The sequence below is a fragment of the Mesitornis unicolor genome, unplaced genomic scaffold (genome assembly GCF_000695765.1).
Source record: "Mesitornis unicolor isolate BGI_N332 unplaced genomic scaffold, ASM69576v1 scaffold31086, whole genome shotgun sequence".
Taxonomy (NCBI): domain Eukaryota; kingdom Metazoa; phylum Chordata; class Aves; order Mesitornithiformes; family Mesitornithidae; genus Mesitornis; species Mesitornis unicolor.
Genome location: NW_010192186.1, coordinates 16,561 through 22,726, shown reverse-complemented (window position 1 = coordinate 22,726; position 6,166 = coordinate 16,561).

Sequence of the window (6,166 nt, the reverse complement as noted above, 5' to 3'; positions counted from 1 at the left end):
TCATGTACAGTCGCAGTTAATGACTGATATACCATGGAGTTATAAAACTAACTGCTTTTTAATTGTCTAGAGTGATGAGCAATCAACATGTTTTTTAGCATTGGCCATTAGCTGCTAGCGTTGCTTTCATTTTAGCATAATTTATTATTACTGACATTAAATACTTTAAACAATCAAAATTTTTTAAAAAGTAATGGCAATTAATACCTTCATCTAATCCTGGCTCATTAGAGGCCTCAATTATTTTAACTGGTAGAGGCATTATCTACTTGCATATTTTTATGTCACAAAAATCTAATGACAAATTCAGCACTTCCGTTTTTTCTTCTCTTATTTCTTTTATTTAGAAATGCCAACTAGGTTGGGGTGCATGTCTTTTAAGGGGCTGAATTGTAGCCAAAAGACCTTAAGCAGCTCTAGATGAGGCTTCTGATGTAATAAAAACTCTTGTCCTGGTATGCTTCATCCTTGTGAGGAGGCTCACGTTTGTAGCACGCATTGCGACTCAGAAGGCAATTGATTGTAGTGTCTGGGTGCATTCAAGTCTTCTTGAGTGACCATGGTTACAGCATCCAGAGTCTCCTTTTCTCAAAAGTGTGCTACAAAGAGTCCAGTATACAGAGAGTTGTAATATTGTACTTTCATTTCTCTCAGCTTTTGCTACAGCAAATGAAATTGTCATATTTCAATGCGATGGCAGGTACTGGAATGCAGGATTTTGTTCCAGCTGTTTTATTTTAGTGTAACTTCTCATGTGATTGTGTCAACACTTCCAATGCAAAGTCCCTGTTTTAAGGGTATGCAACTTAAAAATTAATTGTGATATTAACATCATCAGAAAAGTAGCTACCTTGGAAAGAATTGTGGCCATTTCTGTTAAAATTTAATATTTTATTGGGTTATGTCATTGTTCTAAAATCAGTATGTATTGAACTATTGTGATATTTTTTGTAGTTTAATTTGCTTTCACTGTTTTGTAAAAATCGTTTAAGCAGATAAATAAGCATTGTTAATGACAAATCAAATATCCCTTAGCACAAAAACTAGCCATTGGAATCTTTTTTCTAAATTTGAATACGTACCAGCTGGCTTTTTCATGACAAACATAATTTCAACTTCCCATTTTTCAAGTAAAAGGGCACGATTTTCTGTGAAAAAAAATTCTCTTCCTAATTTTTCTTAGTTCAGGAAACAAGCTACAGACTTCTGGGAACGGAGGGATCACGTGAAATAAAACTTTAAATGTAGGCATTTCTTACATCTGTAAATCAAAATGGTAAATATTGTGCAGCTCTGTTTACAGACTAACCATACTCCCTGCAAATGCAAAGCCACATAATGCTATCCTTGATGCACCTCTGGTAGTCACTTACTCTGCAAATAGTTCCCTGGACTTTAGGGATAAAATACTAAATTGTGTAAATGAAGTAACAACAATGCAATCCATAGCTAGGGGCGCATGAATTTAAGAGATGAAATGAAGCAGGTCCATACTTAAAATTTTGATATTATCACCTAGACGCTATCACGTCTCTGTGTAGCATGATCAGCATGATTTGCTGGCTTGCATTAGTCAGAACCAAGCTAATTTAGCCCTTATGCCAGTAACAGAAAGTACTTTCTCTAACTCTATATTATTTTGATTCCAAGACTAACAGTGTGGATTGTAGAAATTTGGACAGCAGATGGTAGATCCTAGAGCTTAAGAAATACTCGGAATCTAAAATGCTTCCCATATTTGAGTATTAGCTATAAATAATAAGGTAGATGTGATGAATAACCTAACACTTACTTCTCAGATGCTGCTGTGAAAGGCTGTCATAAAAATGAGCCAAAAATTTGATGGAGAAACACTGGAAGGAATCACTTAAAACCCTGCCTTATAGAACTATAAACCATCTTCTGCAGTGCAGTGAGGCCCCTTTGTGCTACATTTCAAGTGTAAACACAGAGTCACAGGCGGGTTGAGGCTGAAAGGGCCCTCTTGGGGGTCATCTGGTCCACCCCCTGCTCAGGCAGGGCCACCCAGAGCCAAGTGCCCTGGACCATGTGGAGGCGGTGCTGAGTATCTCCAAGGATGGAGATTCCACAGCCTCCCTGGGCAGCCTGTGCAGTGCTCAATGACCCCCCCAAGTGAAAAAGCATTTCCTGGTGCTCAAGGGAAACTCCTGTGTTTCAGTTTGTGCCCATGGCCTCTGGTCCCATCACTGGGAAGAGCCTGGCTCCGCCTGCTTTGCACCCTCCCTTTGGGTATTGGTGAGAGCTCATCTTACTAGCTTTACTTTTAAATTAGTTTCATTTTGTTTCTTCTTTCAAGTGCAAACTTCTGCTTTTGAATATGGCACAGGAGAGTTCTTTATTATTGTGACAATTACTGAAAACCTATTTTTTTATTTTAAGTGTGGAAATAGCTTGTTTTCATAAAGGCCAAATTTCAATGCCAAGCTCGACAAGGAGTCGAGGGATCACAGTCTGAAAGTGTTTCTAAGAAAAGTGACATCTCACTGAAGCTCTTCTTAGTGCCTAAAAATTCACTCCAGAATTTTCAAGGCCCTGTTTCTACTGCTCTTTAAATGAAAATATTTTACCGCAGTATAAGTGGTGATAAACTTATCTGATCAGATCTATCTGAACTTGAGTACATGTGTATATCGGTAGTAATTCATTCAGACAAATGTTAGAGTTCTGTGCTGACTGAACCCAGGGCGTGCAGGGAATTATAATGAGGCAATAATGTCCATTCTCCATGTGCTTCACTTGTTTTCCGACTCTTCTGAGAAGGAAATGGATTTGTATCTTGCACATGAAAAGAACAATGATCAGTAACTATGTAGGAGCATTTTGCATTAACTTTGTAATAATGATTTTATTGCATTTGTGACAAGGGCAAGAAGGTACACTGCTTTCCCTAATTTACTTACATTGGACTAAAGAGACACAGAATTAAGGCCACGTGCAAAAGTCATCTTTCTCTGCCTATTTGCATTGTTTGTCGATTAGATACAATGCTTTTGGTGCCAGTGGAGCTACTTTGGCATGAAAGTGTTAAAAGAGAAAGAAATAATCTCCAAGAAGAGATCATTTGAAGAGATCATACAAGCCTTTATTTCAGCTGCCTTAAAATGCTGGGTTATTAAGGAAACTTAGCTTTCAGAGAACTCTGGGGCAAGAAATTCTTGTTGGTCACCACTGACTGCTTGGTATCATTCACCAAGTAGCTTTTCGCCACGGAGGCAGCGCTGACAGGGGGTGCCGTGCCGCACGCTGCTGGCTCTGCACACCCCGACAGTGTCCCATGGCCAGGAGCACGAACCGAGGAGCGATGGGAAAACGACTCGGGGCTGATGGTCTCAGGCCAGAGCCGTTTCCTGACTCTGTTTCTTCTTTGGCAGAGGCTGTAAAATACTTCAGTGTTTTCAGCGTTGTATATAGCACAGGATATTCAGATTCCTGAAGGATTTCATCCAGGGTGCTGGAGATGTCAGTACATTTTCCTGCACGTTGAAATGAAGAGGGTAGTTAGGATTCTTCCCTGATTACCTGCTGTTTACTTAGTAAGGAATAATTTTTTAAAAGCACCAAATAGCTTGAGTACCAAGGGTATCAGGAACGCAGTTTAGCCAGGAAAAAGGGAACTGGAAATTCTTGGGCCGAGGACACTGCCAGAGCAGTGATCAAAGCCGCTTTCTGCAGCGACAGCACCAGGCAGGGGCCCTGCTTGACCTGGTTGGTGTGAGCAGCAGAACTGGCACCAGCAAATACCTACAGGAAAAGGTAAAGGAAAAAAAAAAGTTGTTTTGTTATTTGAAATCCCTCTCTTCCAGTTACTCTTTAGAGTGCAAAGGCAGGGTAGGTTGGTTCTTCTTCACCTACTCTTGGCCATAAAAGAAAAAGCAAAATACCAGGCAAACACCAAGTTGGCTGCCATCTGTCCCAGCAGTTTTCCGCACTGATGGAAGCGGTGGCGTGCTCTGGGCACGGGCACGGTCCTGCTGCCTCCAGACACCCAGGGAGAGCCAGCAGAGCCAGGCTGTGCTCCCCAAGAGAGGGACAGAGGGAGGACAGATCACCAGCATCAGCTGGGTCTTGCATAACAAAAAATGAGATTTAAAAACAGTTTTATATGAGAAATTACCAAGAGGGCATGGCAAAGGGCAGAAAAGGAAAAAATTACTACTTGCACCTTTTGGTTCTAAAGTTGCTGGGCCATTTTTGCAGTAAATTCTCCTGAACTAAGTTCAGGCTTATTGTTTGATGAAACATGCTGCAGCCTCTCTTGTTAGATAATGCTACAACCTTACTTCTACTGCAGTCAATTTTATCAACATTATGTGAGAAATTAGATGTGCAAAAAAAATGAGAGCATTATTTAAACTGAGGTTGCAAGTTAAAGTAAAATTCTTCACAAAGTTTAAATGCTCTAAGTCTAAACATATTAGACTTGGAAAATGTCGAACCCCAGAATTACCTTGTTACTGAACTTTTAGTTGTGAAGTCATGCTAAGTTCATCACAGGTAATACTGTCATCATGTTCCATAATTCTCACAGCCTGTTTTATCCTCTGCATTACGTGAATGCTTTGACAATGGATTGTTATTGTTAAATCCATGTCCATCTGCCTTCTTTTGAAAGGGTTTGGTAGATTTTTACATATCTTTATTTTGTGCCTCCCACCACTGTGCATTTCAACATGTTCAATTCTAAAACTCCTTCGAGCAGCTAATGCATATGTACATAGTTGTATGTATGTGTCTATGAATGTATATGTTTATACCTACCTGTCTAAATATATTCTGTACAGTGTATAGAAAGTGTGTAGTGTATGTATATATGTACAGATGTGTAGCCATGTATTCGTACCATTCTAGGTGTTAAAAGTTTTTCATTCCTTTGCTAATCCAGAGCTTCCTAGTTCTAATTTCTTTGCCCAAACTAAGCCTCACGTAAGCAGGTTGTGAATTTCATGGACTTCAGCTTTTTTCTAAACTCAACCTGAATTTAGTATTTTTGTTTCAGTACTGACATATTCCATGAATTTTCTGGCCTTTACATTACTCCCTTTACCTTTTCTCATTTGGTGTGTAGAACTCTGTCAGTGAATAGTTAATTGAACATATGATACCTGTTAAAAATAAATGAATAAATAACGGCAGTCATAGAAAATACTTCTCTGTTTTCAATACATACTCATTCTCTTTCAGCCTTCAGAGAGACTTTTTTTGGTGGGGTTCTATTTTGCAGTGCAACTTGGTAAGGGATTGATTTTGTTTAAGTCTTCAGCAATGGCTGATTGGAAGAAAAACAAGTTGTGCTTTATCACTGAACAGCAGCACACAGAGCAGGATGCAATGGATAAAATGTTTTAAAAATCAGTACTCGTATTTCCATAATGATAACATGAAACCACTGAAACAACATTTCTGTTACAGTGGCACTTAAGTAAGAGGGAAATTGCAGTTAGTTTATTTCTTAGCAAGCATCAGGACTACGTTAGGATTTCCACGATGCGTTTCAATTGTGTCTTCACTTTCCCAAGTCAGTCTGTGTTGTCTGGCTCAGCCTGGACACAGGTGGTTCGTTCATTGGTCAGACTGACGTCAGTTCTCACATTCTGTCCTTTCCCAAATCTCTGCAGATTTTGCTCTGTGTGAATTTTCGTTGTTCACATGGAGCACTGATGAAATCAGACTTGCAGTGAGACATTTTTTACTCATAGGGAGTATTCAACATGCAAATTATCAAAATGTAAGTAGCTCTTGTTCCTTTTCCCTGCTGATGACTTGAGTTACAAAGGAAGCCTTCTGTAGAAGTAATGCTATTAACTGTGGTGTTTGGTTTTTTAAAAAAACATTTCGTAGACCATGTAGGGGAGTATTTTTTCTTGTTTCTGTCATTTTACAAAGGTGAAATGGAATTTTCTGGGCATTTATTTCCACCTTTTGTACTCAATATGGCAAAGACTTGGTGGTGTTTAAGCAGATGAGCAGATCCCAATTAAAGTGATCTCAGCTTCTTGCACACTTAAACAAGTCTCGGGGTCAGGCCCTCGACTTGTGAAGTCCTTGCTACGGAAAGCGCTCAGTGATCTCTGTTTCTCATCATATCACTTAGTGTTTGTAAGCTTTTGTTTGAAATATAGGAAATAAAATGTAAAACATGCATTTT